Source organism: Cupressus sempervirens, chromosome 11 (assembly GCF_028749045.1).
Source record: "Cupressus sempervirens isolate cs-2001-9-10 chromosome 11, ASM2874904v1, whole genome shotgun sequence".
Taxonomy (NCBI): domain Eukaryota; kingdom Viridiplantae; phylum Streptophyta; class Pinopsida; order Cupressales; family Cupressaceae; genus Cupressus; species Cupressus sempervirens.
Window position 1 is genome coordinate 406,210,028 of NC_143128.1, and position 26,188 is coordinate 406,236,215.

The following is a 26,188-nucleotide window of genomic DNA, read 5'->3' on the forward strand; positions in this document are numbered from 1 at the left end:
AGTTCACAAGTTTAAACACATTCATACAATCACAAAAAGATTAGATAGACTGTAAAATAACATATACTAACAAATATATAGACTTCTGACCTCAACTCCCTATCTTGGAAATACTTAAATAGAATTTCAACAATTATAGATGGGAGGAGGACACATTTCATTACCTTAATGGAAAAGAGAAAGGCAAGAAATAAACAAAAAGATAATAAAAACCATTCTCCTATGCTTGACCCAAAATTAGGAGAGTAGTTGAAAAGTCAGCAAGTGGCACTTTACTATAGCAACTTTATCTTTACTCCATGTTGTCTTCTTCTACTATCTACTACCTCAAAAGTTTCAAAATTTGATGGGCCTATTTATTAAGAGTTTTATCCTTATGATAAAGTGATCAGTGTATCTGATCTTATCCTTTAATCTCTCATTTTACTTTAACCTTAATAATGTTTCAATTTCTTCCTACTGATAAGGCCTTTATTTGTCCTACCATTTTTCACACATAAATCTCTCACTTGGTGGGTCATTCTAAAGTTTTGACCTCCTCTAGGTCTTTAGTGGCTTTAGTCCACCTAGCATCTGTTATGGCCTTAGATTCCATTATGAATTTTTTCAAGTCCATTTCTTCTCTGAATAGGGAGTCAATCAAATTATGGAAAGGGGTATCACTAATGTCTTCAAAAATAGCCACTATGGCCTCTTGAGTCAATATTGTGCTAAATGCATTAGACCAATTATGTTATTCTTTTACCACATTACTACCATACAAAATTGGTGGTATGCAGGGCTCAATTCCCTGAGATAAAACTTTCAGTTTACTTTGTATAATCTATAATTTTCCAATGAAGAATCCAATTAACTCCATAACTATTTCTAGACTCTCCTTCGTTGTGATTATTTTATCAGGAAAATTTGGCTTTTTAGCCATCATCATAATATGCCTCTCTAAAAATTGAGTATATGCCCCCCACAATTTTTTTTTTAGGTGATAGCCATGAAAATGCTTCATTCCAAAGTTGCCCAACACTTTGTAAAGAAACATATAATGTATGGGCATGTTGTGTCGCATTCTTCAAAATTTCAATCCTATGGCTAACCATACACATGTCCTTACCTCATCTCCTTGCTAAGTTGTTGGAACATCAATGCTCATTCTACTAGTTTCTACCGTATCATTTACCTCCAACTCATCTATTTGTGTTGGGGCCTCAATTGTGTCCTTAGATGGTTGCTCTTAATTATCATGTTCTTGGCTCTACTCTATAGTAACCACTTGCTCTACATTTACAAGTTGCTCTCTAAGGGATGCAACTTCAGCCTCTAGTACTTGGACCTTAGTCTCAAGCTCTTCAATCTTTTCTTTGTAAAAATGCCTTTTCCTAAGCTCATCCTCATAGATCTTCCTTGCATCTATATAGTCATGCACATACTTGGCAAGCCTTGTCTCTTCCACCTTAGCCTCATTCATGAAAGAAAAATGTTTCATGGCCTTTAAGATTTTTGTGCTTGAAGTGCCCTATAAAGTCCACACAACCATGTCACCATATGCTCTACACATCCATCAATTTAGGCTTATTTGATGTAGGGGTCATAGTCCAAACTACCAGAGACTTGGTGTCAATGTTGAACCCTATTCCTCTTAGTAATTCATCAACACCATATGCCTCATCTAAGATATCATTTTCTTGTCTCCTAATCTAATCAAGCATAAATGCTTGTTTCAAATTGCAACATCCCACTTCTCTATACAAGGTCCCTTGCCTCCTCCAAAGTCATAACTTCACTCTTAGGATCATAGGCTTACAATTTCTCAACTAGTTCCAGCTTTTGTTCGTCTAATTCTCCTAGTTTCATCTTCAATGCCAACTCACTCTATTTTATTTTGTACCAAAAAATTTTGAACTCATTTGACTTGATGAATTCATCATCTTTCATAAATTGTTGGGCTTGGATGATATTGTCATCTAGTCATGTCACTCTCTAGGTTTGTGAGTGTATTCATGGCTACCTTGACCCTATCTTGTATATAACATTTCCTTAAAATGGAAAAGTATTGATTCTTACTAGGTAGAATTTGCAGTATTCTTTTTTTTACTTCAATAGGGATGTGAAAAATCATTTGTCTCTTATTTCCCTTAGTGATCCATGATGCCTCAGTAGGCTCATCTTCCTATATTTTTGGAACCACATAAAGCTTAGGGCTGTCAAGGCACACCATCTTGCATTTGGGGCATGATTTTAGCATGGCCAGTGACCATCTTCCTAATCTTATGAGGATAGTGTTGGAAGCATGAATGTTGATGATATTCCTATGGGGGAGTATTGCAGAAACACCATTAGATCATTATCATGATGATATCTTAAATTCATGATTTTGTTTTTCATTTGATGTCAACATAAAAATTTTGTGCAATATCTGACAGAAGAACAATAGTAAAGATCAAGTTGTTATTGATAGATTGTTGAGTACTTTTAGTAGCAAGGTTAAAGGGAGATTATACTATGTGTCTAGTATATGCAACTAACCTTGAAAGCATAAGATATTAAGTCTAGAAGAAATTATGCAAGTTTTAGTGAAGATTATTCTAAGATAGAGTTTATAGAGGCATGTTTTGGTAAACTTGTTATATCTCTTAGCAAATTTGTTATTCTGAGAAACCAAAGTTAAAGATGTAAAGAAGATATGTTGGTGATGACATGGCTAACTTTTCTCATCATAATGGTACATGTATAGAAATTTATTTAAGTTTCAAGGTGAAAGATTAATGTTATCACTAAGTGTAACATGTTCTTAATGTAGTCCTCTAAAAGTTAATTGAGAAGGTGTAACAGCTGACTCAGGGAATTATTTTATGGATTCATTATAAAGGAAGGACATTTTCCTTTATCATAATGATGGATGTATGGAGGAATGTGAATGATTGTAAGCAGCACAAAGAGTGGAATGTGAAGATAATTAAAGTAGAGAAAAGGTGAAGGAAACTTTGTTTCTGAGGTTTTATTGTATGATCCAAAGTTGGATACTTCAATCTATGGTTTGTGACATAATCTATAAGGTCTGACAATGATTGGTCTAGTTGACAAGATGGAGGAAACAAATTAAAGTATAGTACATACAATTATTCTATAAGGAATAGTTGACAGATCAATTAGATAGTGAGTTCAATGGTCTTGCCCCAGAAGCTATTTGGATAGTGGGTCCTTCTATCTTCCACAACTCCTAATAGGGTTGGAATCTTCTAACAAGGATTCAATGCCTCCTAACATGGACTCATATGTACTAAATGTTATAATGGACTCCTAAAAAGGTCCATCCTCTAACAAGGAATATTTATATAGTACATCATCTTTTGGGCATCATTCCCATTGGGGTTTTCCCTCTGATCAAGGGTCTCCCTAGTTAACATATCTAGTGTAATTATCTATGTGCATCTTGTTATGGTTGTTATTTATTTTGGTTGAATGTATAATATTTTTTAAGGTTAATGAATGTTTTAATTATTGGATAACTGATTCACCCCCCCCCCCCCCCCCTCTTAATTATCTTGGTGGACTATTGTTTCTAACAATTGGTATTAGAGCAGCATGTCCTTGAAAATAAAGTTTAACAAATTTGGGAGATCATGGTGAGAGAAGATAGTCATAAGTTAGACAGAGGAAATTTTGACACATAAGTTATTAGATTTGTGCAAAAATCAAAGAATTGAGTTTCTAGATAGAAGCACAAGATAGATCTAGATCCAAAGAAGACATGAAGATCAAGGAAGGTATTGATCTGCTTATGAAAAGAGAACAAGAAGGTATGGAAATTTTTTCTTGTTGGACATGTAATAAGTTTGGTCATTTTTCATCTACATGCCCTGAGGGAGTAAGGAAAACTAGAAAGAGTTCACTTTCTAATGAAGATGAAGAATTTAAAGCAAGTATGGAAAGATTCTTGAAAGATTATGATAATGAGCTTGAATTAGTTAAGGAAAAGGAATTAGTTGAAGAGATAGCTTTGGTAATTATTGTTGATCCAAAGCTTAACCATGAAAATGTGAAAGTTATCATTAGCAATGATTTGTAGAATGGGAATTAGATTGAAGAGAAAAGATTCAATCCTAGAGCAGAAGAAAGAGTTGAGTTGAAGACTCTTGAATAGAATAGCATTAGAGAGAAGAAACAAGTGAGTAATAGAATCAACAAGAGCTATGTTAGCTGAGAATGATGTATCCAAGGTGTTTTGTAGAGAAGTTGTGAATACAATAGTCTACACTATGAATAGAGTGCAAGTTAGGAAAGACAAAAACAAGACCCCTTATGAACTATGGTTTGGTCACTCACCTACAATTAAGTATTTCATATTTGTTGGCAGTAAGTGTTATATCAAAACAGATGATGATGTTGGTAAGTTTGATGCTAGAAGTCATGAAGGTATGTTTATTGGTTATTCATTAAAGAGAAAGGATTATAGATGTTATAATCTAAGAACTAAGACTATTATGGAAAGTGCAAATGTAAGAGTTGATGAGAAATTCAAGGTACAAGAAAGAGTAGTTGATTACAATTCAGATGATGATATTGTTACTAAACCAAGGAATGATGAAGTATTCCTTGAGACTAATAATGATTTATAGAATGAAGGAGAGCTAGGACAATAACAAAGCTCATAACCTTCAATAGAGCCAAGAGTTGAGGTAACAACTCCCACTTTGGGTAAGAATACGACAAAGAATTATCCACCTGAGTAGATAATTGAAAGCAGAGATAAATGTGTGATGACAAGAAGCAGAATCAATGGAGAAATATGTTTGATATCTCAAGTTGAACCTAAGAATGCAGATGAAGCATGTAAAGATGACTATTGGAAATAAGCTATGAAAGAGGAATTGGATCATATAGTAAAGAATGAGACATGGGAATTGGTTCTTAGACTAGCTAAGAAGAATGTGATAGGAACTAAATGGGTATTCAGAAACAAGATGAATGAACAAGGTGAAGTAGTAAGGAACAAGGAAATATTGGTATGTAAAGGTTACTCACAGTAAGAAGGAATAGACTATGATGAAACATATTCTCCTATGGCAAGAATAGAAGTAGTAAGGTTATTCTTAGCATGTGTAGCATATAAGAAATTTAAAGTATATCAGATGGATGTCAAGTCAACATTTTTGAATGAAGAACTTGAAAAAGATGTATACATAGAACAACCTAAAAGTTTTCCTTTAATAAATGACAAGGGCATAGTATGTAGATTGAAGAAAGCATTATATGGCTTGAAGCAAGCACCTAGAACTTGGTATGAAAGGTTGGACAAGCATTTGACAAAGCTTGGACATAGCAAAGGTATGGTAGATAGTAATCTCTATTGGAAAGAAATTGAAAATGGATTAATGATTTTGGTAATATTTGTTGATGATATTATATTTGGAGGAAATTATGATGAAAGTGACAAGTTTCTTGAAGAAATGAAGAGGGAATTTGAAATGAGCATTATAGGAGAAATGAAATATTTTCTAGGATTATAGATCATGCAAGACAAAGAAGGAATCTTAATTTGTTAGACTAAGTATTTGAAAGATCTATTGAAAAGGTTTGGTTTGGAAACATGTAAACCCATTGGAACACCTATGGTAACTAGACACAAGTTATCTACACAAGATGAGACACCTACTATTGAATAGAAGAAGTATAGATCTATGATTGAAGAATTGCAATATCTAACTCACATAAGGCTGGATATAGAAAATGCAATTGGAATTATTGAAAGATTCCAAGCTGATCATAGAGAAGCACATTATGTAGTAGTCAAGGATATTTAGATACTTGAAATGAACACCAGATTTTGGATTGTGGTATGAAAGATGTAATGATTTCACTCTATATGTGTATACTAATGTTGATTGGGTAGGTAGTATGGATGACAGAAAGAGCACCAATGGTGGAGCCTTCTTTCTTGGAACAAGATTAGTTTCTTGGCTAAGTAAGAAGAAAGATTGTACCTTAAAAAGTACAATAGAAGCATAATATGTTACAACAAAAAACAATTATAATCAAGATGTTTGGATGAAATAGATGTTGAAGGATTAAGGATAGAATTCAATAAACCTGTTGTCATACATTGTGACAACACAAGGACAATAAATATGTCTAAGAATCTAGTGTTACATTCTAAGACCAGGCACATTTCTATCAAGTATCACATGTTGAGAGAGAAATTTGCAAAAAACGAAATCAGATTGGAGAATGTAAACACCAAAGAGAAAATTGTAGATATTTTCACTAAGCCTCTTCCCAAAGAGACTATTAAGTGTTTGCAAGATATGCTAGGGGTTATGCCCCTTCCTACATCAATATATGATGCAAAATTGCATCAATCCAATATAACAGAGCACTATTATTGTCTAGAATAAATTTTGATGCTTCTCGTATGGGTGTGTATTTGTGATGGATAGAGTCATCTAGGACTCTTGTTGGATGTTGTTTTTCAATAGTATCTTTGGACACCTGAGCTAGCCAGAAACAATTGTTGCAGAGTTTGATGGTTGTTGAAACCTTTGACATTGATGTCAATGGGGGAGAATTATAGCATGAAAAATAAGTACAACAAGAGAAAATATTTGGAAAGCATCAAAAACAAGTACAACATGTTCAAAAAATTAGTTGGAAAGAAGTACAGTAGGAAAAGTATAGCATTGGAAAAATAGTTTGATGTAAAGCCCATTGAGGTATATCAATGGGGAGAATGATTGATGAAGATAATTTGAAAATGATTGGTGAAGAGGATTTGAAAAGAAAGGTTAACGATCTTTTGTAGTTGGTATTTTTAGAACTAGATGTTTTTCATCTATGTTGCCATCAATGCCAAAGGGGGAGATTGTTGGAAGCATGAATCCTAATGATATTCCTATGGGGGAGTATTATAGAAACATGATTAGATAATTATCATGATGATATGTTACATTCATGACTACGTTTGTCATTGATATCAACATAGCAATTTTTTGTGGTATCTGAAAAAAAAAACAACGATAAAGATCAAGTTGGTATGGATAGATCATTGAGTACTTTCAGTAGTGACATTAAAGGGAGATTGTACTGTGTGTCTAGTATAAACAACTAACCTCAAAACCATAAGATATTAATTCTAGAAGAAGTTATGCAAGTTTTGGTGAAGACTGTAAGATAGAGTTTACAGAAGCATGCTATGGTAAACTTATTATATCTCTTAGCAAATTTGTTATTCTGAGAAGCCAAAGTTAAAGATGTGAAGAAGACATGTTGGTGATGACATGGCTAATCTCACTTGTCATAATTTTATGTGTACAAAAAGTTATTTAAGTTGCAAGGAAAAAGATTAATGTTATCACTAAGTGTAACATGTTCTTAATGTGGTCCTATAATAATTAATTCAAAAGGTGTAACAACCATCTCAGGGAATTATTTTATGGATTCGATATAAAGGAAGGATATTTTCCTTTATCATAGTGATAGATGTATGGAGGAATGCAGATGATTATAAGTAGTACAAAGAGCATATTGTGAAGATAAGAATAGTAGAGCGAAGGTGAAGGAAACCTTTTTGATGAGGTTTTATTGTGTGATCCAAAGTTGGATACTTGGATCTGAGGTTCATGACCTAGTCTACAAGGTCTGATAGTGATTGGTTTGGTTGACTAGGATAGAGGAAAGAAATTAAAGTATAGTACATATAATTACTATGTAAGGAATAGTTGAGAGATCATTTGGATAGTAAGTTCAATGGTCTTGCCCAAAAAGCTATTTGGACAGTGGGTCATTCTGTCTTTCACAACTCCTAATATGGTTGGAATCTCCTAACAAGGATTCAAAGTCTCCAAATAGGGACTCATATGTACTAAGTATTGTAATAAACTTCTAACAAGCTCCATCTTCTAATAAGGAATATTTATATTAGTACATCATCTTGTGGTCATCATTCTCATTGGGGTTTTCCCTCTGATCAAGGGTTTCCCTAGTTAACATATCTAGCGTAATTATCTATCTACATCTTGTTATGGTTGTTGTTTACTTTGTTTGAATGGATAAGATTGTTTAAGGTTGATAAATGTTTTAATTATTGGATAACTGATTCACCCCCTTCCTCCTCTCAGTTATCTTGGTGGACTATTGTTTCTAATAGATAGGGGATGTCCATATAAAATCCCTTAAAATTGGGTTCCACTCTCTTCATTTCCCTTTCTACCCTCAAAACATGATCAAGTTTGGCCAATTTATATGATGTCTCCCCTTTTGCAACAATATTAGGAATAAAATCCTCATGGGGTAATTCCTTGGTACTTGGCAACACATAGTTCCTAATTTCTTTGAGGGTAGTCCTCATCCAATTATCAGGGTCATAGATTCTATATGGTGTTGTTGACAAATTGTAATGGTGGAGGAAAGAATGAATTTGGTCCAGGGATTCTTTTCCAATTTAAAAGTCTCCCACCTTAAAACATCTACATAGAAATGTGCCCCTATGCACCTTGGGTCCTAAGTATTCTTTGTTTACCATAAGTAGTTGCCACATGAATTCAATAATACCCAACCTAGGAGGAATGATTTTTTGCAATATGTGGAGTGGTTTGGGACAACCATATACTCTCATAAGGGAAAAAATTGGGAATAAGAAAATATCCCCCCAATTATGATCTAATATTTTACCCTTAGGGAGCAAGGCTAGTCTCAGAAGACTCTTCAGGATATTAGGTACCCTAAAGTAACTTGGATCTAGCATTTTCAATATAACAACACTAAAATTATTGAAAAATGAGACAGAATTAGAATAGTGATAAGAAGTATCCCATACCCATGTCCATAATTGAACTAGGAGCTCTCCATTAGCATCAAAGGTGTGATCAATGAAATCTAAACTACAATATCCCACATTCTTGTATAGGATCAAATGCATCAACAATGAGTAATGAAGGAAACAAGAATTCTTCATTTCTCCATTTTGGGCCAGCTTTATATTTTCCTTCATTTTTGCAAAAATGAACTTACCATAGTCATATTCTCCACCATGGTAGGAATCTTACACATCTCTGATAATAATAAATTCAACTCCATACACCATGTCTGGTCCATCTTTGCCAACCACCTTGTGAACACCATGCACTATTTTCACAAAATAATTCTTAAGTTTATCCAAAGGCATCATCTTTTCCACTTTCTTAGGGTAATCACCAACACTCTTTAGGTCTATGGGGATATGTTGTAGCAATGATTTTCCTATGTATGCCTTGGTGTTTCTATCAAATTTTCTCTGTAGATCCTCCAAATCCACTAGTTGACTCATAGCACCATCCAATCCAAATGCTTTAATGAATAAGGCATCGTTCAAAGTGCATAGAATAGTTCTGTCTTTCCTATGGAATGATTTGGTGGCTAGATTGTATGACTTTATTAGGGCTTTCACCAAATCCACATCAACAAAGATCTCTAGAAATATCAATTTTATATATGTATATATCCACATCTATATGTATTTATATAGGTGCTATGTTTTGGCTTAACCTAGTTTTTGATTGAATTTCTTTCTTTCTTTCCTTTTTTTTTCTATTAACCTTATTCCTTGCAATTTTGTGATGCCTCCTTGGTTATTTCCCCTTCCCCCCCCCCCCCCCCCCCCCCACTTTGGTTTTTAGTTTATTATCTTGTCATAATTATTCACTTTGTTATCTTCCTTTTATGATTTAACTTTGTTTCTTGGTTGATTTCATTGGTTTAGTCTCCCCCCTATTTTTTTTGTCTTTATTTTATTTTATTTTTCTTGCTTTGGGTTGTGTGCAATCCCTCTCTTCTTGGTCTCCTTTATTTGGTGAGCATGTGCCAAATCTGCTACTTACATTGTTTTACACCTCTTGCTCTCTCATACTGATGATGGATCATGTAGTGTGATTCGAAACGTTGATGAAAAAAATTTTTACACAATCTAATCTAGAAACTTAGTATTATGAATATTAATTTTTTCAAGTTCTTCTTCTAAGGGTTGCAAACAGGGATCTTCTTCTCCCTATTATGGTAAAAATACTTAAAAATCTTAGAATTCATGACCCCAAGGCATGTAGTATCTCTGCATAATGCATACAAGTTAACAAAAGCATGATCATCTATTGTATTTGCATTCGAGGATCCTAGGAATAATTTCAACCATCCTTCAACAAACTGGTTTGGTTTCTTTTGTCTTTTTTTTCCTCCCTTTGAAGTGGAGGTTTCTAAAAATTCCATGTCTACTACTTGAATCTCTTCAACCTCCTTATTAGACATTCTAAACTAGCTTGAAAACACTAGGCAAAGCTATATGTGGGCACTAAAAATAATAATTTGCACACACTATAATCTCTACAACTGCTGAGATTTTCTCTTTATGAATGGTAAACTATAATTGATTAGTAGAATATATTTATAACTCAACATTAATCATCACAGTCCCTTTGCATTTACTTTCAGCATGCTTGAGCCTTAAAACTTAGCTTATTCCATCACCTTAGGGGAGCGCCATCATTATTATCCAACATTACACTTCTTATAAATTTTCTTAAATCTCATTGGTCAAGAACCCTTTGTCATTTCTAGCTCACAAAATGGAAAACATATTTTCAATGTCAAATTAGGGTTTATAATCTTATGATCAACCCAAGAGTCAAAACCCTCATAACATCTTAGGCAGATAAGAAGTTCCCTTCAATCTTATGATCCCATGAAGTCAAAACCCTTATCACACTATTGCAAAGCATGGAAAAAGTCTCTATGATCTCACAATACATTGATTACCATAGCATAAAAGCTTTCTTTTAAAATTTTATGATCTCATGGTAGGTGGTTTATACTACATAGCATAGCATATCATCTTATTTTACTTTTGTTTACGATCCTACAATCATAGCTTAGTTGACTACTTCATTACATCGATGATCATCTTCTTTACCACTACAATGCTACGAGAGACCGTCACCTCCCTTCATCATAACATCGATGACATCAACTTTTACTTATATGATTCCTTGATGCATTTCCTATCATAGCATCATAACACCCTTCTACTACTCTTAAGATCTTACAAAACACTTATTTATATCATAGAATGGGATCTGTTAGATTGTAGACATATGTAAAGACATTTTCAGTCCCACCAGCTTGATGTGGCATCCACCTTGTATACTTTGTATTATCTAACCAATCAGGATAGAATACTCATCACATTTCTAACTTGAATTGCCAACTTGCTCTATCATTTGTGGTTTTATGATCTTACAATCACCATTCCCATAGCATCATGATCCTTAACATCTTTCGCAATCTTACAATTGGGGCTTTTGGCATGACATCAAAAAACCTTATACAAACCATTACAATGCCACAATCATCTCTTCATCATAGGATTGACGCCTTCTACCTTCTTTTTTATATTCTCATACTTCTATGATCCTATGATGAGCCACTTATCACATGATCATAATCCATTCCTTCTGCTTCTATGATACCCTAACTACCTGTTTATCATAACATCACACACCATGAATTAAACCTTCCATCAAAAACCTACGATACTATAATTGTAGCATATCTTAACATTAGGGAACCTAAAATATTACTCTATGATCCTCTACTAAACCTTGTATTGTAACATCGAGAGTAGGATCTTGTCACTAGATGTGAAGGCCATGATTGTACTTGATTAGAGATCTAGGATTTGAAAGATATAGAATCTCCCACCTGAAAAACTTAGGATGAGAGAAAAAAGGTTGCAATTTTGATTGAAATTTTTAATGGAAAGATAAGAATACAACCTTAAGATACCCAAATAAAACCCTAGGGCAAGATTTTCACTATTTGAACTTGGGTAAAATAATTTGGCTAGGGTTCTTTTGAAAATTGAAATACATGAGACATAAAACCCTAATAATGCAAAATAAATTCAGATCATTTTCACAATGAGGATAAAAAATTTAGTACAGTGAAAATGAGGTCTATCAAAATGATGATGGAGCTATATGACATATCCTATCATTAACACAAAAATTAGTGTTAATTGGAGGTAATTCCTTGGGCAACCATTCTTTCTCAAGATGTGTGTACCTCAAGGGAATCTTGATATTGTCCTTTGTCTCATCATCATAAGAACATGACCTCTCTTGAAAAAGAAAAAATTGCATGCCTTTATTGATTTTTCTTCTAATCGTTTGATCTCTAGTTTGTCTCTCTTTTGTAGACCTACTACATATCTCACTATCCTCTTCTATTCCTTCATTTCCCTCACTCGAGCAAGACAAATTTGATAGATACCTATTTTGTAGTACTTGTAGCCCATCAAATGAGAGATATAGTTGAAGGAGCTAAATATTTTTCTATTAAATGAGGAAAATATTGATGAAGTTTGGCTAAATTGAATGTTGAAGGTAAAGATAAATCAAGCATGTAATAAACTTATACCTCTCAATCCATGTCACTGTGTATGATCCTCATCAAAGGGGTATAGTTTCTTGCATATGTAAATCATTTGTCTTAAGTTAGTTACAAATTACATGATACTTATGCTACAAATTACATAGAACATAACATGAACAATACACATGCATCATAATCATTGTATACTATTAAATTCATTACCTCTACAAAAAAAAAATTATAACTAATCAACACCAAGAATTGAGCATCACAAAAAATATTTCAACCTAATAAGCACATAATACATTTCCATTGATCATGTCATTGATCATCTTCTTCATCCATCTCATCATCATGAACATCATCATTATCACCATCATCATCCAAATCATCATAATAACCATCATCATCATCATCGTTGTTGTTGTTATCACCATCATCACCATCACCATCACTATCATCATCATCATCATTTCCACAATCATCATTATCATCATCATTAATGCCATCACCATGAGCATCTTTTCCATCATCATCATCATCTCCTTTTTCATCTTTGTCATCATCATCATCTACTTCATCTATATCGATCTTCCTCTTGGATTGTGTCTAATGACAAATGACCAACCTGGTTTATGTGGAATGCGAAAGTAAAACACTTGTTCACATTAGCTTGGAAGAACATAGGGATCATTTCCAATTGGCTCAAATGACCTTGTATTAATCATTGTAAATCCATTATCAATATCAATAATAGTTCTATTAGGATCATTTTGATTTAGTCATAGCCTGTACCTTTTGACAATGAATAGAACTAGTTTGAAGGAATTAAAGTTGGTCTCAATTATATCATCTAAAATTCCATAGTATTTTTTTTTTAAATTGTTGAGGATGTGTTTCATTTATAGATGAAATATTGGTGACCTCAAAGACTACAATTATCCCAGAATCACAAGCTCTCTTTATGTTGTCCACCTTTTTTATGTGAAATTTATGGCCATTGTAGTACATAGCTTTGTGGTGCTTGACCTGTTATTTTTCAAACATGTCAAAATTATGCATCCATTTTTGAGTTGGTATTAAACAAATGGGTCATGATAAATCAAATTATACATACCTTTCCACTGTAATCACCCAAAAATGGTCACTAGACTACGAGCCCCCTTTCTAGCATTTTTGTATAATTTATTGAACACTTATCCTTGATCAAATCTTCAAAAATCAATTTATTTGATTTTATCCTATAGTTTGAATACTTTATCCTAAGTTCATATTTGATTAAAAGAACGTGTCCCCCTTTTAATTAAATAAAATTCCCCACTTATCACTTATCCTAAGTGTGGACACATAAATCATTATTCCTATTTTAGAAATAAGAAGAAAAGGCATTTTTGTCTACACATTAATGCACAATTTTCTAGGTGGGAAGAATCTTCTATTTTAAAAATAAATTTAATTCTACTCCACACATATTAAAACTTCTCAAAAGTAAACTCTTCATCATGATTGGTTGAGATGCTTATGCACATGGATCACTCAAGATGCATTCCCGTCCCTTGATTATGCCTCTTTTACCTCTCAATCTCTACCGTCCATTTTTCTTTAAAAGGGAGAGCTCTCTCCTTATTCAAAAATATTAGTCTCTCATGCTATTGTTATGTTTCAAGTTTACTTGGTGATTTTGGAGGCTTGGAGCATTCTTGCATTTTTGCATTTTAGCTTAGCTATCATTCTACTTACACTATGCCATATTTTTTTAGCTTAACTTCCTTTATGCTTTAGCTTAGTTCTCTTTGGTAGCTTGCATTTCATTTAGAATATATTGCATTTGCATTGCATTTTATTCTAGATTCTTGGATATTGGCACTCTTGCCTCTACTCTTTGAGTCTCTCATTCTATGGTACACCTTGTAAGGTTTGCATAGCTTTGGTTCATTTGAGAGCCACCTACTCACTTTCTTTCACATTTTCACATCATAGATAGAGAGCTATAAGCTGCCTCTTGAGATACCCTCTTTCATGGGTATTCTCAAGAATAATGGTTTATAGAAGTGTGACACTTTTTGTACACACATTATTGGCACCCACCATGGGGCAAAACACTTGGTTCAGTCCTTTATCTCACTATTTTTGTTACATTTTCTACATGCTATTTGCACTTTCCTTTTTTTTACAGTCGCAACTTTCTTGTGATATTTTTCTAGTTTTGTACTATGTTTCTTATAACTGTAGTGTGATAATTTTTTGGTAAAAGTGTCATATGATAGTACTAAACTATGTTGCTTATCTATAGTATGTTATGTCACCCAGTTTAGGTAGAAATATTGTAGGAAAGAAATCTGTCACACTCATTGATTAAGTATCGCACAATAGACTTCTAGCATAAACTATCACCTAGTCTAAACTTGCTTTCTAATTGAGTGATTAGATCAGTTTCTCTGTTATACTTGTTGTTTTCTAGATTTTTATAGGTCTATAGTGGTTTTACAAAGGTCTATTTACATATTACATGTTATTTTGAAGCTAACTTGTGGGGCTAATAGTTGTGTTTGTTGGTTGTTACCTTAAGATGTTTGCCTAATCACCTTAAAATAATGCATGTCAAAGCTTCAAATGCACAAGGGTTACTAACAATTGTTTGTAGGGCTTCCCAAAGCATAAAAACCCAAACTTGCTTGTATTTCCTTTATTTCATGTGTAGCAATATTATTAGTTCTTTCATTTCCATAAGCACATTAAACTTGCAATTAAGGTCCTTTGGTGATAGGAGAGTATGCTCTTCACCTTTGTGGTGAATCAAAAATCTTGACTTGCCTTTGGATTTTGAAAGCAAGGGGATAATTGGATCTTCTTGGCATGGTTTTGGGAAGTGATCAAGATAGGAGAGTATGCTCTTCACCCTTGTGGTGAATCAGATATCTTGACTCTTGAAAGTGGATCTAATCTATGGTAGTTAGGGTCCTTTAGAGGGCCTACTCTTGGATAACCAAGAGGAACAACCCAAATGGGGACAAATGAACTCAACTATTCCAACCCACTATACACTCAAGTCTACCAAGGATACAAAACCTTGGCAAACATATTGTTTGTCTTTTCTTAGTGTGATTGATTGTGGGATTTTGGCCATGAGGAGATCACTAGGCAAGAACTCATAAGGTGCTCTTGTGACTATGAGATCTATCACCCACTGCAAGTTGGGGTGTCCCTTAATTAGGTACAAGAGGAACATTACAAATGAAAGCCCCTTCTAAACACTCTAAGTTAGTAGCTACCTTATTTTACCACTCAACTTCTTGGTGCAAGGATCAATCTAGTGGATTACCCAGATCACCCCAAGATTTTACTCTCATCGTCTATATTCCCTTAATTGTGCTTATGGAACTTCCATGAAAAAGCCAATATCTCTTGTGGGTAACCACCTAGTGTGAGGCAAAAGGAGCACTTAGTGTGGGCTAATGTGTTGAGTAATGAACCATGACTCTAAGGTAGATTGCTTGGCTAATATTTTTTAATGTGTTGACCTATTTTAACATTCTAAAAATTCAAACATCTCGATATCACAAATGCACATTGGCAAGGTTGTTTTGACCTTTTTTCAATTGTTTAAGACATGCTAAAAAACCCTAATGTTTGCAAACCATGCTATTACTTGACACAAACTGGAATCTAAAAATGGTTAGTCTGAAAACTATTTGACTGTCAAACTGAAACACAACAAATTAGAGACAAAACTTGTCTTTTTTTTACACAAAATTGGCACTTGTTTGCACACTCTTTGGAGAAATATTGTGCGATAGTTTTTTTCACAAATTGTGTCACCCTACTATTATAAATTCTATCACCCTACTATACTAAAATATTTCATCTTTCCTTGTGCAAACTATCCCCCAAAATAAAAGTGTTGCACAAGTATTATAAACTATGTTGTACGATATATTGTTTTGTCCTATCACCTAGGTTTTGAAAGAATATTGCCTGAGCCTTTTTGCTATCAAAAAATAGTCTATGTTCCACTTTATTTGATCTAGGGTCTTGTCATTTCAATCCTTCCTAGTCTTGGACACACATCCATATGTTAGGTATTGTCCCAAATTGAAAAGATGGGTTTAGTCTATCAGATGTAAGTCTCAAAACATCATTGATGATCATTTGTCAAAATTTAGTTACCATTCTATGCTAGTTATTAGCTATTGAGCTTCTTTCTTGCTTGCTCAACTCGAGTCACTCGTGCTATAAATTCTTGAGCATCTTTGACAAGCCATCTATTCTACCTTCAAAAGTGATTATTCTTTATTCTAAGAGCTTAAAATTTGAAACACTTTTCTCATCCTATTAAGAAAAGACACATCCTTACATGTCAATCACAACTAGGTTCCAAGTTGGTAATAGTAGTCATTCCCCTTTCATTTTCACACAATTAAAGACTCCACCTAGGCATCCTCATGGATAACCTTGTGTGGAAGACCTCAATTCTAGTCAATTGCAGAAAAACAATGTCTGACACAATCCACTTTATAATTTTGAGAACTCATTTGGAACATCTTTTGACACACCCACGAGTGAAAACACTTTGACCAACATGTATCATGATGAAATCAAATGCCACTTAGAAGAGCAAGAATGTGAAAATGAAATACTTTTGGAAATTGTCTATGCTAAGGAAAGAGTAGATCAATAAGCTAAAGCTAACCATCATACACACAATAAGGAAATTGGAAGAGACTATTATCACAATCCTTTTGAACACATTCCCAATGTTGGCACCAATGAAAATCACACACCTCCAAGAACTCCTAGAGTCAACACAGGAGCATGTCCATCACCACCTAGACAATCACAATCACATCATGAAAGTGATGAGGATTTCACTAGTGAAGATTTTGTAAGATTTCAACAAGGTGAGCTCCCTCAAAAAATGATGCTAAAGGCTTTAGAGAAAAATACTAATCAATACATCCAGTATATGACAATGAAAGGATGGAAACTCCCCCAATATTTTGATGTGTAATGAATAATCTAAAAATGAGAACCTATTGAGGCTGAAATCTTGAGAGAAGAAATGCAAGAACTAAGGAAACAATTTGCATAATTACAAACTTCCAAAGAGCCACATAAAACTTCATTTATTGAATCAATATGTGCTTTTCCATTTGATAGGAATTTATACATGCCTCCATTAACTAAGGATATAGAGGTTCCTAAGTATGACAAATACTATGGAAATGGTGATACTCATGGTCATGTGAGGCATTTCTATGCTATTAATATGGATTTCATACATGAAGACTCCTATCCTATGTGTTTATTTCCTAGAAGTCTAAGAGGGAAAGCTATGGAGTGGTTCACAAAATTGACTCCCCCTCTCAAAAAATTTGATGAGCTTGCACAACACTTTATCCAAAAATACTCTTATAACGTTCAACATCTGGTAATTGTGTTAGACTTGTGCCAAATTAAACAAAAACTAGGAGGAATCTTTGCAACATATCTTCAATGATGGAGATCCCTATACTCTAGGTACCCTCAAAAAGTTCCTAAAGCTGAGAAAATTGACATTTTTGTCAACACACTTGTACCTAAGCTATACTTTGACTTAAGAAAATATTTATTCACATCCTTTAACATAATGGTTGAGAGTGCATATCACATTGAGGATGTTGCTATCAAGAAGGGTGACATTATTGTGAACAAATACAAAAATAAAAATGGAAATGGAAAAGACAAAGGCAAACCTTGGAATAAAAACATGTTGTCAATGACTGAGTAGTAGACACTCTTAAGACCAAGGAACCTACGTTTAAACTTTAGAATGTTATCTATGCTACAAAACAACAAGAAGGTTTAAAACCACAAAAATTTGACAAGAGCTCTAAGTTTACCAAAAAATGATGTGTTTATACACCAATGGTTGAGCCTTACGAAGTGGTCTTAAAATCCTTAATTGCAAACAAGCTGGTCACACTACTAGATTATTCCCATCCCTATGACCCACCCATTAGACCTCCTTGGTGGTGAGAAGATCATATTTGAAATTACAATAGAAGCAAAGGTCACAAAAATAAAAATTGTTTTAAACTTAATGACATTTTTCAAGATCTCATCTAGGCTAGTAAAGTTGTCATAGATTGTCTTGTTAAAAAATTTGACCATAAAGCTTTCAAAAAACCTTTGCTAAATATGAGAAAGGTGAAACTTCCAAGGCTTCTAAGAAGAATCATGACACCAAGATTAGCTATGCCTATGCTGACACAGACAATGTTATAGGCATGCTTAAGCCCATTGAGTATCTATGCATAGCAAGTTATAATCATGACAATCGATCTAAGAATGAAAGACCCAAAGTTTTCCTAAAAATGTGAAATGCTCCCCAACACCATAATGATGCTAGACCTAAGGTGGTACTCTAAGTAGCCAAATTTTCCTCTTCACAGAGTGAACCACTTAATGTCATCGCTAGGGGGAAATCAAAAGTTGTCCTAAAAGTTGCTCATGATCTTAAGAATGCTTCATCTTCTAAATAACCAAATACTTATAGGATCTCCAGCTATGACCTTGTCAACCAACTACAATGTACACCATCTCAAATTTCCATTTTTGAGTTTTTATAAATATCCCTCTTGCACAAGGATATCCTTAAAAAATCTCTATGCTCTACCAACATTCCCATAGATATTGATACAAAAAAATTCCAATCTATGGTGAACCATATCTCTTCGTCTCACTACCTCACCAACCAAGCTCTCAGTCATCCCCACAACCTTGCTCTCCATGTCAAAGTCCAAATTTTCCATACTCATGTTCACCAAGTCTTGATAGAAAATGGTGCAAGGTTGAACATCATTTCATTAAATGTGATCCAATAGTTGGGCTTGTCCTTGGTGACAACTCAATGTCTATCAATACATATCTACTGCAAAAGCACTGGTTCCACATAATCTCTCTTCTTAAGAGCTCACACCATCCTTTATATAGTATGAACAAAAATTGAAATTGATGAGCCTCAACATGGGCAAATACACTCTAGAATCTATTGCTACTTTAACTATTCCACCTTGGTCTTATGGGAAACCTTCTATCGAAAAGAAGCCTTCTACTTTTGCAATGACTCTTTTTGGCACTTTTCTGCAATCCTCAGTTCCCCTAGAAGTAGAAAAAGAAGAGCAAGAAATTAAAGATTGGATCTATAGGGAAAAGGAAGATGAGGAAGAAGTCAAAGTTACTACTCCCATCTCTCCTAAATGTTATGGAAAAGGATATAATTTTCTTGCAAACATGGGCTATCAGGGCCATGAGTCCTTGAATAGTAACAAAAAATCTCTAATTGAACCTTTAAATCATACTCAAGGTCATGACACTCGAGATACTACTAGCCTAGGTTTTGGGCTAGAAGATGAAATACCAAAATTTGATCAATGAGCACCCATGTCTATCAAATCAAAAGATGATGATCCTCCCTTTGTTGCTACCACTTCACAAGATGAGGAATTTATTCCTCTAACTTCTCTCCTTTAGGGAGAAGAAACACAAACAACCAATAATGATGAAGAAGCTTCCACTTCTCAATAGTCGGAACACAATGAATCTAACCATGAAGACATAAATAGAGGATGAATTAGACAAAATATTTCTCATCTAATTGCTAGAGATCATAGTAAAAATTCACAAGTATGAATAAGAAATTCTATTAAATGCATCTTGTGAACTAGGAGTGGATGTCATTCATGCCTATGCAACCCAACCAAATATAGTCGAAGAGTCTAGTATAGGGTCAGATGAGTTTGGCTTGTAACATTCTTTAGTGGATCGTGATGGTCTATCTAGGTCTATTCCTAATCTAGTCTCCTTTGCAAAATTCACTATAGGCTCAACTTTGCATGTCATCAAAGATGATTCTTTTCATATTAACAACCTTGAAGCTTCCACATCACTCTCATTAATTCACCCTGATCTTATAGATTGGTTAGTTCAAAATCAAAGACCTAAAATACCATCTTTTCAAAATGATTATGAGATTTCTTGTTACCTAAATACCATTGAATGTGCCACTTCTTCCACCAAAAAACCCACTATTAACATGACAAAAATAGATATGAAGTACCTCAATCATAAAATTAAAAGGAAAAACAAGCAATTAGATGACAAAAACCACATTGTGGCGATATGTAAACCTAAAAAAAGTAAAAACAAAAACATATCTAATGGTGAAAACCTCCTTGAGGCACCTATGGATGAGGTACTTGGTAGTCTGCCAAGCTATTTTTAGGATAGATCTTTAGTTGTCATCGAACCTACATAGCCTATCAACTTGGGGATAGAGGAATCTCTTAAAATTGTCCATGTGGATCAATCACTACCAACTAAGGAAAAGGATAATTTTTGCCAAATTCTTTCAAGAAAAAAAGATCAATTTTACATGGACGTACTTGGATATGCCAAGGCTTGATATAGATCTTATCATGCATCATTTATCTATCTCTCCTAGTGCAAAAGCTATTAAAAAAAAGCTAAGAAAGATGCATCCACATGTATCCCTATTAGTCAAAGAAAAGTTGGAAAAACTCCTGAGTGCAAACTTTATTAGAGCTATTGACTATGTGGAGTGTATTTCCAACATTGTATCTGTGTCTAAACATGATAAATCCATTCAAGTCTGTACTAATTTTAGAGATCTAAACAAAGCATGCCCTGAGGATGACTTTCCACTACTAAACATAGACATGATAGTGGACATAATAGCAGGTTAGGAAATATACTCCCTCATGGATGGATTTTATGGGTATAACCAAATTAAGATTTCTCTAGTTGATCAAGAGAAGACAACTTTTACATGTGCCTAGGGTACTTTTTGCTAAAATGTCATGCCCTTTGGGCTCAAAATTTTTGGTGCTACTTATCAAAGAGAAATGGCCACCATCTTCCATGATATGATGCATAAAAATATGGAATATTATGTTGAAGACACATTAGCTAAACTTAGAAAATGAGATACACATGTTGAAGACCCTAGTTTGATATTGGATTGTATGAAATAATTTCAACTTAGGCTAGACCCAAAAAAGTGTCCCTTTGGTGTCACTTATGGAAATTTCTAGGCTACATTATATTAGTAAAAGGAATTAATTTCAATCCTAAAAAGGTCCAAGCTATCATGGAAATGCCTCCTCCAAAGAATATTAGTCAACTTAGAAGTCTACAAGAATATCTGCAATCCATAAGAAGATTCATTTCTCAATCGGTTGATAAAGCTCAATCTTTTAACAAGAATTTGCATAAAGGCTCTACTCATATCTAGAATGATGAATGTCAAAAAAGTCTAGACCAAATAAAAGGATACTTGGCTAGACCTCCAATTTTGATGCCACCCATTCTGGGAAGACTTTTGATTTTATACATCTCAGCTACAACTTCTTCTGTAGGAGCATTATTAGAAAAAAGTGATGAGACTGGTAAAGAACAGGCTATATATTACATCAATCAAACTTTGGTAGCTTATGAAATGAACTACACTAGTATTGAGAAATCCTTTATTGCAATGGTCTTTACTTCTTAAAAACTCTGACATTACATGTTGGCACATACAGTACACCTAATTGTCAAAATTGATCCTCTAAAATATTTGTTGAGCAAAGATGCACTTACCAGTCATCTAGCTAATTGGATGATGATTCTTTCTGAATTTGACATTCAATATGTCAAACATAAAGCCATCAAGGGGCAGGCCATAGCTAACCAATTGGATGATTTTCCACTAGAGGATACATCATCCATGCAAATTGATTTTCCAGATGCCTCAATTATGTACACCACTAAGAGAACTTGGAAAATGTTCTTTGGTAGTTCTCATGCATAGCATGGAGTTAGAGTAGGTGTTTTGTTTATTCCCCTCATAGTTATATGATCCCAAAATCCTACAAACTCTTATTCCCTTGTACAAACAACATTGTAGAATATGAGGCATTAACAAATTGTATCAAAATGGCTCTTGAATAGAGAATCACTGCATTGCACATCTATGGAGATTCTCAACTTGTTATAAACCAAGTGTACAATGGTTATCAAACAAAGGATGAAAATTTGATACCTACAAGAAGTTGATAGATACTCTAAGGAACCATTTCACTTTTTTGACATTCCAACAAATTCCTAGAGTAGAAAACAAGGTTGTTGATGCTATGGTCACTTTAGCATCTATCCTCAAAGCACAAGAACATGAATTGCAATTTGAGTTCCTAGCGGAAGAATTATGTCATGCTACCTATGATTCCTCAGATAACTAGGTGATATGCACTATTGTAAGTCATGATTCCTCTTGCTGTGTGGCTATCTTCTCTTACCTATGTGATCACGTTATTCTTGAAACCCTTATGCACAACCAAAAATGCCAGCTCCTCTCTAACTCTTCACATTACACTTTGGTCTCTAGTGACTTTTATGGAATTAGTCTAGATGGAATTTTTCTTAGGTATTTAGAGCTAGAAGATTTTGAAAAGGCACTCATTGAAATCCATGAAGGCATTTATGTGGCACATTCTAATGTCCTTATACTTGCTCATAAACTACTTAGGGTGGGCTATTAATAGCCAACCATGCAAGTTGATGTCATTCATTACACCAAGTCCTCACAAAAATGTCAACTTCACGGCAACTTAATTCATGCTCCTAGACATGAGTTGATTCCCTCTACAACATATTGGCCTTTTCATATGGGCCTTTGATTTAGTAGGAAAAATTCATCCAAGTTCATCAAAATTCATCCAAGTGACATATTGGACTTTTCAATAGTTGGCCTTTGACTTGGTAGACCACTATTTGCTACTATAGGCAAACATGTTTCCTTATTTATACTGAACCACATCATTTTTCATTATGGTATTCCTTGCTCCATTTTTATTGATAATGGAGGATAATTCAAGAACAAGGAGCTCAAAAAAATGTGCAATAAATTTTGGATCAAACAACATTGGTCCTCTATCTACTACCCTCAAGGGAATGACCAAGCTAAGGCCTCCAACAAAATGTTGCTAAAGATCTTACACCACATGGTTCACAAGTCTAGGAAAGATTGGCATCTATAGATAAATCTAGCACTTTGGGCCTATAGAACTACCATTCATAATCCTATAGGGGCCATGCCCTTTTCTCTAGACTATGGCTCTAAGGTTGTCCTCCCATTAGAAGTTGAGATCCCCTCCTTGCGAGTCTCCTTACATGGGTTGATAATTGATGATGACCATAGAGTTTTTGAGTGCAGGAACTAGCAACCCTTGATGAATGTTGCAAGGATGCTTTTGGTCATGTGAGGGCTTATTAGAAGTGCATGTCTACTTAGTATATCAAGAAAGTTCACCCTTGTGAGTTTTAAGTAGGTGAACTTGTGCTTAGAGAGAATCAAAAAAATTAGCAGCATAGAGAGCAAAAAGAAAAGTTTGAACATAATTGGTTAGGCCCATACATTATTACAGTAGTATTTGGGTTTGGTTCTTATCAACTATCTATTCCTAAAGGGGAAGAACTTATAGAAGCTATCAATGTCTGACATTTGAAGAAATTCTATTCTTAAAGGCTCTATTTATGATCCTAAGAAATTCCTAAAAACTAGAAAATATCCTACAAAAAATGATCATCCTAGTGAAAACCTAGCAATAGGCACTTTGATGTATCACCAAAAAAATCAAAAAATACAAAAAGATTGAAAAAAAAGTCCTGAACAAATATGCCAATTAGTGAAAACTTGGAAATAGGCACTACTTGAAGCCCTTGCACCTATGTCTATCAGTCTCAATCGCCCACTTCATAACACATTTCCTAGCTTGGGATTGTTTCTTATCCTTGTCTTTGGGGCATAGTTTCTTATCCTATTGAGGTGTCCATGTGCATAAGGGTTTCTTTTTCAAATCAAATAATAGTGTTTCTCAACACTACCACAACTTGACATCAAGTGTTTCTCAACGCTTTTTAGATAGTTTACCTACAGTCTCTAATGTCATGATATTTCTCACTATCAAAATCAAGTCTTGAAGAAATTGCCAAGTGACTTACACACACACACTTAAACACTTAAATGACTGAGCTATGTTGATCTTTATTTTCTTTGTTTGTTTTGTATGAAGATTTCTTTGCTATATGTTCCCTCCCTAATAATCTTTTGAGGATTTCATTGACTAGAAGACTAAGGGCATAGAGCATGTTTTCTTGATTTCTTCTTGTGGGTATACTTTATTTTTCTATAGTTTTTTTGAGCATTCATTCTTGTCCTACTCGAAACTTTGACTTACAATGTATTATCCTTGACTATTTTCAAAAGACTGCACTCAGGGGTTATCTTGGCACTTATGCCTTGATACAGATGTAATCTTGCTATATTAAACTTAGAAAATCTAATTGTATATCCATCTTGATGTACATTTCTTTGATGCTTATATTGGGTTTCCAAATACCTATCTAATATCAATCATTTTCATATCCTCATAGTTATACTAGTGATGGTTGTATAATCTAATGATGTCATTAATAAATGCTCAATGATGAAATTAAAGTCTAAATGTTATGCACTTCTTGTTGGTGAACCACTTTGCATATTAGCTTGCATTATAGGTTCATTCTCTAGCATAGTTTTGCATTCTCGTATATGGGGATGGGGCATGTTTTGTTGATTTCTTCTTGTGGGTATACTTTATTTGTCTATAGTATTTTTGAGCATTCATTCTTGTCCTACTCAAAACTTTGACTTACAACATATTATCCTTGACTATTTTCACAAGACCACACTCAGGGATTATCTTGGCACTTATGCCTTGATACAAATCTAATCTTGCTATATTAAACTTAGGAAATCTAATTGCATATCCATATTAACTTACATGTCTTTAATGCTTAGATTAGATTTCCACATACCTATCTAATATCGATCATATTCATATCCTCATAGTTATACTACTGATGGTTGTATAATCTCATGATGTCCTTAATAAATTCTCAATGATGAAATTTGAGTCTAAATGTTATGTGCTTCTTGCTGGTAAACCATTTTGCATATTAGTTTCCATTATAGGTTCATTCTCTAGAATAGTTTCGCATTCTTGCATATGGGGAGAGCTCTCTCTTCATCTTTTCTCAGACATATCGGCTAACTACTTTCATATCTTTCTTTTCTTTCTTCTGGATCATGTCTTTTCATCTTATTGATCTTTTGCTTCACCTTTTTGCTATCCTTTTATCACAAGGGGTTAATCTAAAAATCACACTCAATCTATCCAAGTGTTACATGTTTTTCAAAAGCATAAGTCTATATCATACACATGAGAGCTAAACATCATACATGAGATAGATACATGAGCATATCCACATAAGTATAAAAGCAATGCATACATGAACAAAAACTAAAATATCACATGAAAACTTAAAATGCTGAAATATCCATAAAAATGAGACAAGTACATAAATTTTTTGATCAAATCTAGTGTCTCATATATATCAATGTGTCATAATACATATACAAAGGTGAGAACCAAAATCTAGACATCCATCTCAAAATACATGATGTACACTTAAAACTGTCAAAACTGCTAGCCTAGACCTAAGACTAACTCACACCCTCTATAGCTAGTGGTGGCTCTAGCAGTGGAGCCTATCTCCTATCTTGTGATTGTACCACACCCTTTGATTTGTTGCCCCCCTCTAAATAGTCAAGAAGTCCCTACCCTAGTGGCACCACACCCCTATAGGTGGCATAATAGTATGCAATGTGTGTACCATGATACGATGCCTCTTTCCTAGCAACATCTCACTCCCTATGAAGCTC